We start from the raw sequence: 13,766 nt of genomic DNA, 5'->3' as shown, positions 1-13,766 counted from the left end.
TCTGAAATGATTTATCTTTGTCATTTTTTTACATCACAGAAACCTGACATTTTAACAGGGGTGTGTAGACTTTTTATATCCACTGTATATATATATATATCATATATAGGAGGATGGATATAAATTTGCAGAATGAATTTATTTTAATTTTTTTCTAATATAGTTTTTTTTTTTTAATTATGTTTCAAACTGAACCGGCCTCTGATGTTACCATAGTATTTAACAAAGCTAAGTATGCAATGACTGCTATTTTGCCTTCAAATAAATGTAAAAGGTTTTTGCAACATTTTCCTAAAACTTAGTGAATTAAGTTCTGACCTTCAGCATACTGACGTATCCTCTACTGATGGGGTCTCCCCTGATTCAGAGGATGCCACATCAGAGACTGATACAGACAAATCTTTTTTTATTTAAGTTAGCATATATTTGTTCTCTCTTAAAGGAAGTTTTGTTTACTTTGGGTATTGAGGAGTCTAAATCTCCTGATGATAAAGCTAGTAATTGTCTAAATTCTTTATTTAAGACTACTGTTATTACTCCTAGGTGATCTAGAAAGGAGAAATAGAGGCACCACATAGAGTAGTACAATCTTGAACAGAAATGACAGCAGGAGACCCAAAGTCTCTATAGGGTATAGGGTAGCCTCTCACCAGATGTAGCGGCACAACCGGAGTGCCAGACCAGACAGCACGGGACCTTCATAGTCGCCCGTAGGACACAGCGGCAGCTTCAAGGCACGTCCCAACAGAGTAGGTACCGGGGCTATCCAAACGGAGGAGCCGAGAGGCCAAAAGTCAACAGGTCTCAGATTTGTTAAAAGTACAATCTTTATTTTGCACACAGTGTCAATAGCATAACGACGCGTTTCTCAGCTTAAAATCACAGCTGTTTCATCAGGCTACACAATGTAGCCTGATGAAACAGCTGTGATTTTAAGATAAGAAATCTGTGATTTTAAGCTGTGAATCGACATCTGCTAAGAGAGCTGCCTTCTACCGTTCACGATTGCTTTCCCTGTTTGGTCCCGAGCGCACCTCCTGTGAGGAATCTTTCATCCCCTGTGTGTATCTCCTATGTTATTACTCCTGAAGTATTTCCTATTCCTGACGCTGTCTCTAATGTGATTGCTAAAGAATGGTCTAAGCCTGGTACCAGGGCCGGTGCTAGGATTTTTCTCCACATAGGCAAGGACAAATTTTGCACCCCACCCCCCATTACATACCATACCATTGCTGGTTTTTACAAAATTTTACAAAGATGTTCTAAAAAAAGACAAAATAATTTCCCATTACCCCTTAAAATTTATATATATATATATATATATATATATATATATATATACTGTATGTATATACATATACACACACTATATATACACACACACTATATATATATATATATATATATATATATACACACACACACACACGCACTATATTCTACACACATTTGAAACGTGTTAAGAGATTACACTATTGAAAGACTTTGCACTTTGATTTACCACTGCATATTTAACGATTCAGATACGAGTGTCAATTTGGAAAGTGTCTTTGATGTTGTAACTGATACCTCATATTGGATTGAGGTTTTTAAATGTGAGCATTGATTTGATATGTTTAATAAAATATTACATTGCCTTGCATACAGTGTTGCACTATTTGTTTGTTCTTGCTCTTCCCTTATATAATCGCCATTTGGGACTGTGGAGAGAAGGTAGCAGAACAGACTGGGGAGGAAGAAAGTGTTCTTCTACCATACTGAGGTGGCATTGAAGTGGATATCCGAACTGCTGCACTGGAGACCGGCTTTCTTAAAGTGGAATCAGCCTTCTTAAAGAACACAATACTTACCTCATTTGATTGAGGTAATCTCTAGTAAGTGGGCACTTTATTTATTATACGTATGGATCCTTTATGAACAAACCCTGCATTCCATATATGGTGACTTGTTTACAGCTTTGAATTTCAAATAAAACTGTGTTGTATGGACTAATCCATTCATCTGATGGACTTATATTAACAAGATCTGCCTGACCAGGATAGGGAGCGTGGATATATATATATATATATATATATATACATATATATATATATATATATATATATATATACATACTTTATAAAGCATATGAATATTTTAAACCATATGTAACTGATTTGTAATTCACTGTGTATAATTTATCCAGATATCCAGTCTTTTTTCACCATTTGTCCTCTGTCTTATGATATCTCTCACACGAACAGTGCACCTATAATACCACTCTTTTCAGCGCCCCCCTGCTGGTGCACACTAAGGCGGATGCCTATACTGCCAATTACAAAATGCCGGCCCTGCCTGGTACCTCTTTTAACCCTTCTAGGTTTAAGAAATTGTATCCATTACCTATAGCCAAAGATCCGTTAGATAGGAAGCCTTATTCTTATCCAAGAAGGGCATATTTACATTCTGGCTATATTCTTAGACCTGTTAAATCTATGGCTGATGTTCCTGCTGCTTCTACTTTTTGGTTGGACAGTTTAGCACAGCAGTTCTCTTCAGATTCTGAATTATCTAACATTATTGTTTTACTTCAACATGCAAATCATTTTTATTTGTGATGCTATATTTGATGTTAGGAAGATCAATGTCAAATCCATGTCTTTAGCCATTCTAACTAGAAGAGCTTTATGGCTTAAATCTTAGAATGCTGACATGGTGTAAAAACTAGATTATCTCTCTCTTTTCAAGGTAAAGATCTTTTTGGTTCACAATTGTATTCTATCATCTCCACTGTTACTGGGGGTAAGGGAGTTTTTCTGCCCCAAGACAATAAATCTAAGGGTAAGTTTAAAGCTCCCAATCGTTATCGTTCCTTTCGTCATAATAGGGAACAGAAAACCACTCCTTCCCCTAAGGCCTCTGGCTCTAATTGGAGACCATCTCCAAATTGGAATAAATCCAAGCCTTATAAGAAACCAAATCCTGCCCCTAAACCTATATGAAGGTGCGGCCTTCAAGCCAGTTCTTCTGGTAGGGGGCAGACTAAAGCTATTTCAAAGAGTTTGGACAGACTCTGTCCAAAATCAGTGGATTCAGAATATAATTTCTTACTTATTTATCACAAGGAAATACTGATAACCACTTCACAAGAACTTAATACCTTTAACAGGTAAAACAGTCAAGACCAAACATCACACAGAAAGGAATCTCATTAATTAGCCAGTACAAAATCTACAAAATGTATATAAGAGAGAACCTTAGAGCCAATCAGGTACTCTTGATTAAGACTATTTGTAGCTGAAACCGGTAGATGTACCCTGATTGCCTCACACTTTTTTGAATCTCCAACAGCTCACTGAGCTGACTGAACAGATACCTGTAACAGCTACATTTCAAGGAAACCAAGTAAAGAAGAAGAAATATTCAGCAATACTCTGGAAATAGGCTTACCACGAAGCTATTGAGTGACTGCACTCTCTTATTTAGAGACTCATCACAAGATCCAGAAATGGATGCCAGTGTGATCACGCAACTATATTGGCTGACACACAGGATACTTCAGCACTATTCACCCAGTGGTGTTAAAGAAACAGTCTAGTCAAAACTAAACTTTCATGATTCAGATAGGGCATGCGATTTTAAACAACTTTACATTGACTTTTATCATTAAATTTGCTTTGTTCCCTTGGTGGTATTTTTGAAAAGCTAAACCTAGGTAAGCTCAAACTGATTTCTAAACAGTTTAAAACCGCCTCCTAGTTTAGAGCATTTTGAAAGTTTTTCACAGTTAGACAGTACTAGTTTATGCGTGTCATATTAGATAACACCTTGCTCACTCCCGTGGAGTTATTTAGGAGTCTGCACTGATTGGCTAAACTGCATGTATGTCAAAAGCACTGAGATAAGGGGGCAGTCTGCAGAGGCTTAGATACAAAGTAATTACAGAGGTAAAACATTTATTAATATAACAGTGCTAGTTATGCAAAACTGAGGGATAAGTAATAAAGGGATTATCTATCTTTTTAAACAATAAAAATTCTGGTGTAGACTGTCCCTTTAAGGTACTTTTTATCACCATTTTATCACATTTGGAATAACACTCCCATCACTTAAAGGACACCTTCCTATGTATGTGCACAACCATTGGAAAATCAATTTATTTTTTATCACTGACCCTGTTCCTTATATTTTTTGGAAACTAAAATGGACAAATAGCACTTGGACACTTTTTTTTCCTATTTTGCTGGCATACATTTCATCTCCCCATTGTTTTTATATATATTTCATTATTTTTAGATATCGTATATTTTTTAGATATCTTGTATATTTTATACCACTTGGTCCATCATAGACTATTGCAATAGTATCATTTATTTCATATAAGTGGCAAGAGTCCATGAGCTAGTGATCCTTCGTCAGAGATAGTAATTGACTAATCTTTTTTTTTAGATTCTCTTTTAAAGAAGTATTGTTAACCTTACGTATTGAGTAGTCTAGTTCTCCTAATATCTAAGTTGATAATCATTTAAATTCTGTGTTTAAAGATTTTTAAGGTTGCTCCTGAGATTTTTTTCTCTTGTAAGGTGTATCAAGTCCACGGATCATCCATTACTTGTGGGATATTCTCCTTCCCAACAGGAAGTTGCAAGAGGACACCCACAGCAGAGCTGCTATATAGCTCCTCCCCTAACTGCCATATCCAGTCATTCTCTTGCAACTCTCAACAAAGATGGAGGTAGTAAGAGGAGAGTGGTAAAATATAGTTAGTTTTTTCTTCAATCAAAAGTTTGTTGTTTTCAAATAGTACCGGAGTTGTACTATTTTATCTCAGGCAGTATTTAGAAGAAGAAGCTGCCTGCATTTTCTATGATCTTAGCAGGTTGTAACTAAGATCCACTGCTGTTCTCACATATGTCTGAGGAGTGAGGTAACTTCAGAGGGAGAATGGCGTGCAGGTTATCCTGCTATGAGGTATGTGCAGTTTTAATTTTTTCTAGGGATGGAATTGCTAGAAAATGCTGCTGGTACCGGATTAATGTAAGTTAAGCCTAAATACAGTGATTTAATAGCGACTTGTATCAGGCTTACTATCAGAGATATATACTCATATAAAATGGCAATGTAAAACGTTTGCTGGCATGTTTAATCGTTTTTATATATGCTTTGGTGATAAAACTTTATTGGGGACTAGTTTTTTCCACATGGCTGGCTTGATTTTTGCCTAGAAACAGTTTCCTGAGGCTTTCCACTGTTGTAGTATGAGTGGGAGGGGCCTATTTTAGCGCTTTTTTTGCGCAGTTAAAATTACAGACAGAGACATTCAGCTTCCCTCAGCAGTCCCCTGCATGCTATAGGACATCTCTGAAGGGCTCTAAAGGCTTCAAAAGTCGTTTATTGAGGAAGGTAGGGCCACAGCAGAGCTGTGGCAGTTGTTGTGACTGTTTAATTGTTGTGATTGTTTTTTTTATCCATTTTTTGTATTAAGGGGTTAATCATCCATTTGCAAGTGGGTGCAATGCTCTGCTAACCTATTACATACACTGTAAAAATTTAGTTTGATTTACTGCCTTTTTTCACTGTTTTTCAAATTTTGACAACATTTGTTTCTCTTAAAGGCACAGTACCGTTTTTTTTTATATTTGCTTGTTAACTTGATTTAAAGTGTTTTCCAAGCTTGCTAGTCTCATTGCTAGTCTGTACAAACATGTCTGACATAGAGGAAACTCCTTGTTCATTATGTTTAAAAGCCATGGTGGGGGGACGGAGCTTGGCCGTTCAGGGAAATGGCTGCATAGAGAAACAGCTCCCAGGCCCTAAGTCATCAAATCCAGCAGCCATCCTCGACCCAAGTCCTAACAACTGCCCCAATTCGAAGGTGAATGCCTCCCCACCCTGGTCTTACCCTCCGATAGCCGTTAGTGCGCTCTATCTACCCCGGACCCGCTCAAAACATCTGGCGTGGTCCGGGACTCAGGGGGCATCACGCAGTCAGGCCTCAATGGCTCCAGGGCAGTGTCTATCTCACCGGGGAGCAGCATGACAGACTGGCGGCTGCAGGCACTTACCACCTGATGACCATACCATCGACCGTGGCCGCATCTACAGCCCGTTGCCGCACGCCATAGCCGCACATACCGAGGCCCTGCGGTAGGGTGTCACACGCCCAAGGTCACGGAAGCTAGCAGTTTAGGCCACACGCAGCACCACAGCACAGCACAGCCAGTCATCAAGGGCTGCCACACCAGCTACAGCTAAGGGGGGTCAGGCACCTCAGAGGAGTACTGCTGAGGAGAAGAGCATAAAATACACAGCTTGCAACTGCACATGTGAAGCACCCACACCACAGCCACTTTGGGTGATTTCTCCCTGCTGCATCAGACAGCAAAATAAACGCCACAAGGGTCACAGACACAGGGAGCAGCATCTCTACACAGCTCCTCTGAGGTAATAGGACTTTTAGACTTTTCTTTATTATCTCATTTACCTTTATTAAGACAGGCCCTGCATAAGCTTACACAGTGTGGAGGGTGAAACAGCCAAAGCACTATACTAATCACATCTAAGACACAAGCCTCACTTCTGACTTATAATACCTCAAGAAGTGGTATCATCTGTCCTTTAACACCTGCCTTCCCCAACCCACGCAAATATGCCTGGGAAAAAATCAGTTAAACTAGATGGTGCTCCACAACCCAGGACCATGCAGCAATTTATAAAGCAACATGAACCCATCTCAAAATCGGCACAACCTATTTCTGACAGTAATATGCCTGCATCTAGCCCACAGCTTAGTACCCAGGTTGAGAGCCCTGCCCCCACCAACAATCCAACAATTACTAAAGAGGACCTTAAATCTCTGTGCACTAAAGAAGATTTCAAAGAAATGCTCACTGAAGTGAAGGGATGGTATGGTGATTTGAAAAAAGACTTATCAAGAGTAACGCAAAGAGTTACTAACCTAGAGGAAAACCACAATACAGCTAGCAACGACATCAATCATATGTCCCGCTTACTCTATGATCAGGAAGAAACCATATACAACTTATTAGAGAAAGTGGAGGACTTGGATAATAGGGGCAGGAGGAACAACCTGAGAATACGCGGGATACCAGAAACCATCCAACAAGGAGCTTTGGAGGGCTGCCTACAGGCGCTGTTCCGCACAGTAAGGGGAGACGAAAATGCACCTGAAGTGGTTATTGAGAGAGCGCACAGAGCCCTCAGGGCGAAACCACCACCCAAAGCACCCCCCAGAGATGTGATCCTAAAGCTACTGCACTTTAAAGACAAAGAAGACATCCTCAAGCACTCAAGGCAAAAACAAGACCTCACCCATGCTGGCACTCACATCCAAATCTTTACAGATTTGAGCCCCACAACACTCCAAAAAAGAAGGGATTTGAATCATATAACCACAGTGCTCCGAGAGAAGAAGATTGCCTATAGCTGGGGGTTCCCAGTTAGCATCATCGCAACTACCGGCAACACCACAGCTATCTACAAAACTCAAGATGATTTATCCCGCTTTTGTGAAGTCCTACAGATACGCATCCCGACAGAGGAACAAATTAAAGAAGGCCCTGCACCAAGGTTCCCGCCAGGGAGCCGGGCACGACCCGCAAATACAACCAACACTGAACGGGACAATCATAAACATCCCTCACTGGTGACTGTAGCTGATGATGTGAAAGAACCACATCAATTAATGGACTGCTCGCTCCCACGGCCCCGGCCGGGGATCAGTTCCTGACCCGAGACTACAGGTCGTATATAATGCAATGTTATCTTTAAATTTGTTTTTCAAATGCTGGGTTTGATGACGGGGATACTACCCTACTTATTTAGTTGATTGTTATTATTGACTACTGTTTTCATAGCTTCCTAGAGTTTTATACATTCACCTGACATTGGCACCCGCAACTGGGTAGCTGCACCTTTGCTGTATAATAACTGTTTGCAACTTTCTCCTCTTCCTATCCTCTCTTCACCCCCTCTTCCCATCTTCCCCCCACCCACCCCCTCCCCTCCTTTAACACATAGGGACTGAGAGTCCTAGAAATCATACAATCCACAGACTCACAGAAGGAGTAGAGCCTACAGAATAGTCAGACATTGCCCAGCCTCCAGCACGCTAACACATTAACGGACAGGTATAAAGACAGCGAAGTATCTCTGACATTGTCTAGCTAAGCACACTGAACATTGGAGACATGCAGTCACGCCCCATTAAACTCATAACCATAAACGCTAAAGGGCTTAACAGCCCCGAAAAGAGATCAATTGCTTTCACACAACTACATAGAGCGGAAGGGGACATTGTCTGTATCCAGGAGACACATTTCAAAAAAGGGAGGGAGCCTAGGTATGTCACTCATAGGTATAACACCTTTTATCTAGCCTCAGGCTGTTCAAAAAAAGGCGGGGTGGGCATCTTCATCAAGAACACAGTTCCCTTCCAACCTACCCTGGTACTCAAGGACCCCAATGGATCATATCTGTTAGTGGTGGGGACACTGTTTGGTTCACATATCACAATTGCTAATGTTTACTTACCAAATCAGGGCCAGCACACCGTATTCAAACAGCTGACACAACTATTACTAGAACATGCAAGAGGCATAGTATTTCTGGAAGGAGATTTTAATCTACCATTGGACCCCACTCATGACACCTCGACAGGAAAAACCAATATACCACACAAAGTAATTAAAGCCATTAATTCGCAGCTTCGCTCACTAAAACTGCACGACATATGGAGATCATTACATCCAGACAGACGAGACTATACTTTTTTCTCACATCCACACCACATATATACTAGAATTGACTTCCTCATAACAGACCAACTTGGCCTCTCTCTCATAAACAACACTGTTATACTACCAATCACTTGGTCAGACCACGCTCCTGTACAGTGCACATTGGACTGGCCAGACATGCCCGCAAAACCACATTTGTGGAGACTTGACGAACATATCTTAGACAACCCATTGCACAAACTGACAATTGACACAACACTACGGCATTACTTTATTGAAAACCCATTGGAGGCCCTACCCACCTCCACGACATGGGAAGCACACAAATGTGTGATTAGGGGTGAGTTCATAAAACTCAAAGCTAATGAAACCAACAGAATAGACAGTTTTTGAACTCATCCCTATCCCAGATTCGATTCTGGGAAACTGAGCTAAAAAAGAATACCTCATCTTCCACAATATTAGAATCCCTGACTGCAGTAAAGACTGCATTGAACAATCACCTTATTAAAGAGTATCAGAGGAAGGCATCAATGCTACAACAAAAATATTTTGAGATGAGCGATAAAATAGGCTCATCACTAGCTAAGGCGCTGAAGTGCAAACAATTAAACACGCACATACACACTCTGACTGACACATCAGGAAACGCACAGAAAGAGAGTGAGAAAATAGCTGAGACTTTCAGACGATACTACGAGGCTCTATACAACATCACCAACAATAGCTCACAGTCACACATAGACGCCTATTTAAGGGACATTCAACTGCCCTCCCTCTCACGAGAGGACATGGAGCAACTAGACAGACCAATAACAGCTGATGAGATTAAGTTAGCCATCAAAAGCATGCCAAACGGTAAGAGCCCAGGGCCAGATGGGCTAGGGGTTAAATACTACAAAGACTTTACACATCACCTACTCACACCCCTCACCTCCTTATTTAACTCATTGTTACGAGAGGGAGGGTTCCCTGACCAGATGCTAGAGGCAAATATTACTGTCCTTCCCAAGCAGGGAAGAACCCCGGATAGACCGGAGAACTTCCGCCCGATCTCACTCCTCAACGTGGATGTAAAAATCGACGCCAAGGTGCTAGCTAATAGAATCAATAAGATTCTCCCCGCGCTGATACACCCGGACCAGGTGGGGTTCGTGCCAGGGAGAGAAGCTCGCGACAACACGCTGAAAGTGCTACAACTTGTGTCGCACGCCCAGCAACAGCACACACCCCTAATATTGGTCTCTACAGACGCAGAAAAGGCGTTTGACCGGGTACACTGGCCTTTTCTTAAAGCAGTCCTGGCCAAAATGCAGTTCAGCGAAGCCTTTATCAAACAAATATTTGCCCTCTATGAGAACCCCACGGCCAGAGTGAAAGTTAATGGCCTGTTATCTGACAGATTCCATATCAGAAACGGGACCAGGCAGGGGTGCCCACTCTCACCGCTCCTTTTCGCCATCACCATAGAGATGCTGGCGCAAAAAATTAGAGAGGACCCCCAGATTTCGGGCATAAAGACAAAATCGCGCACACACAAGCTGGCATTATATGCTGATGACGTTCTACTGACACCGACATAGGGACTTCCCTCCCCAAAATTCTAGATACTTTCAGAGAATACGGACGACTCTCTAACTTCCACCTTAATGTCACCAAATCAGAAATACTGAACATTAAATACAACCCAGAGGAATTAATTACAGCACTAGGTGACTGTCCCCTGAAATTACAGCAAGATAGGCTGAAGTACCTGGGTATATATATTTCCCCGGACGTTCAGACTATCTTTCAAGAAAACTACAAAAGCCTAGAAACCACGCTGATAGCAGACTTGTCCAGATGGAAGAACAAGTCTATCTCCTGGCTTGGACGAATAAATGTCATTAAGATGAATGTGCTACCCAGACTGCTTTACATACTCCAGACAACGCCAATTCCCCTCCCGGGGAACTACCTACTAAAATTACAAAACCTAATCGAGCAATACATCTGGGAGGGGGTCAGACCTAGAGTAGCCAGGAGAACTTTGTATCTACCTAGGGACAGAGGGGGACTGGGAGTCCCAAACATACAAACGTACAAACAGGCAATCACGCTAGGCAGACTGTTAGACTGGTGCTCCAATGATCCCAACAAAGAATGGGTACGACTAGACTGTGACATCTTGGACACAAACAACGCAGGACTAGGTGCCTGGACTCTGGAGAAGGATAGACATACAGCCATAGCAAAATACCCCTTGTTGATGGACTTCTACTCAGTATGGGACAAGATAACATGTACCACAACACATATCATGACTAAACACTCTCCGCTGACTCCCATCTATCACAATGAAGAGCTGCCATGGAACTACCCAGACAATAGAACCACCCCCGACACACCCTTTAAAGACTACACCATCATGACACTGACTGATGGACATAAGCTCAAGACTCATGCGGCTATCTCTGAAGAACTGCCTAACCTGACGATGAGTTGGTACTCACATACGCGGCTAAATCACTATCTCATGACACACAAACACAGATCCTGCCTTACTAGACCACCTACCACATTTGAGACCCTATGCCTGAAAGACACACCAACAGCACACGCAATCTCATTACTCTACAAACTTTTACTGACAGACGAAGCCCAGACACTTCCCTCTTACACAAAAGCATGGGAAAGGGAGTGGCAGACTGAGATAGGATATGAGGACTGGCAGAATGCCTTTCTTGTGACCAAAACATCCTCAATATCTATGAGAGTGCAAGAATCTAGTTACAAATGCATGGCGAGGTGGTACCTCACACCTAGTAGGCTGCAGAAGATTTACAAACAGGCCTCTGGCAAATGCTGGAGAGATTGCGGAGAACCAGGTACACCTACACACATTTGGTGGGACTGCCCTAAGCTAGATGAATATTGGGTCGCAATTCTTAACCACATGGAACTAGTCTTGGGGAAACCTCTACAAAACAGCCCAAAAACATTACTATACCTATCTCTGCCCAAATTATCCTGCAAGGTGAGCAGAGCTCTACTACTACTTATGCTGAAAGGAGCCAAATTATTGATCCCAAAACATTGGAAGTCTAGAATCACACCGACCTTTAAAGAATGGCAAGAACAGGTAGACACGTTGCTACGACTAGAAAGATACCACCACACCCAACATGGTACGGTAGACACGCACGAGACAATGCTGGAGCGCTGGGCAACACACAGACAACAGACAATGTAAGACAACACAACTGATAGCACTGACTACTGAAACCCTCAATGACACTTCCCCTCCCCAACCCTCTCCCCTCCCTCCCCCCCCCCACCTTTCTCCACCTCCTTCACCTACCTCTCACGAAACGCAAGTAAGCAAGACCCACACAATCCCAAACAACGGGAGCACGGAGAATGAATGACACCATACAACTCCTGCTACTGCACACGGCAGTTAGATCCCCTGTACACCCCCCCCCCTTTTCCTCTTTCCCATTCTCCAGCAACTTGGATCTGTAATTGTATAGCTTAGAAGGACTGGCCGTAGAGTGCCAGAGACAGTGCACCAATGGACTTTTGGACTTTCAATATATAAGTGCACTCAGAACTGCGTTTTGATCCTCCAGGACTTTAACTTTACCTGCCCTATGAGCAGTTTACAGCTTACTATGCTTTAAGGGGCCAAAGGAAGAACGTTCTTTATACCAATTTCACATATCACAATTTGTAAAGCAATGTTTCAGCGAACCTGTATTTGCACATCTTGTGGAAAAATTGAAAAGTTTGTAACCATTTGAATATCTTTGAATAAAGCTATTTTTAAAAAAAAAAAAAAAAAAAAAAAGCCATGGTGGAACCCCATATGAGAATGTGTACTAAATGTATTGATTTCACTTTAAACAATAAAGATCAGCTTTTGTCTTTAAAAAATTTATCACCAGAGGATTCTGACGAGGGGGAAGTTATGCCGACTAACTCTCCCCACGTGTCAGACCCTTTGACTCCCGCTCAAGGGACTCACGCTCAAATGGCGCCAAGTACATCAAGGACGCTCATAGCGATTACTTTACAAGACATGGCGGCGGTATTAGCCAGGCTGCCTGAATTTAGAGGAAAGCGAGATAGCTCTGGTGTTAGGCGTAATACAGAGCATACAGACACTTTAAGGTCCATGTCTGATACTGCCTCACAATATGCAGAAGCTGAGGAAGGAGAGCTTCAGTCTGTGGGTGATATCTCTGACTCAGGGAAACCTGATTCTGATATTTCTACTTTTAAATTTAAGCTTGAGAACCTCCGGGTATTGCTTAGGGAGGTTTTAGCTGCTCTGAATGACTGTGACACAATTGCAGTGCCAGAGAAATTGTGTAGACTGGATAAATACTTTGCAGTGCCGGTGTGTACTGAGGTTTTTCCAATACCTAAAAGGTTTACAGAAATTATTAATAAAGAGTGGGATAGACCCGGTGTGCCGTTCCCCCCCCCCCTCCTATTTTTAGAAAAATGTTTCCCATAGACGCCACCACACGGGACTTATGGCAGACGGTCCCTAAGGTGGAGGGAGCAGTTTCTACTGGTGGCTATCTCGGGTCCATCTGTCCAAAGGTAAGACCTTTCGCAGTCCAGATTGGACAATTGTAACGACAGATGCCAGCCTTCTAGGTTGGGGTGCAGTCTGGAACTCCCTGAAGGCTCAGGGATCGTGGACTCAGGAGGAGAAACTCCTCCCAATAAATATTCTGGAATTGAGGGCAATATTCAATGCTCTTCTAGCTTGGCCTCAGTTAACAACCCTGAGGTTCATCAGATTTCAGTCGGACAACATCACGACTGTGGCTTACATCAACCATCAAGGGGGAACAAGGTGTTCCCTAGCGATGTTAGAAGTCTCCAAAATAATTCGCTGGGCAGAGAGACACTCTTGCCACCTATCAGCGAACCATATCCCAGGTGTAGAGAACTGGGAGGCGTCAGACTTTTCATCCGGGGGAGTGGGAACTCCATCCGGAGGTGTTTGCTCAATTGATTCATCGTTGGGGCAAA

Source organism: Bombina bombina, chromosome 1 (assembly GCF_027579735.1).
Source record: "Bombina bombina isolate aBomBom1 chromosome 1, aBomBom1.pri, whole genome shotgun sequence".
NCBI classification, from domain to species: domain Eukaryota; kingdom Metazoa; phylum Chordata; class Amphibia; order Anura; family Bombinatoridae; genus Bombina; species Bombina bombina.
Note: the sequence above shows the minus strand (reverse complement) of the source record.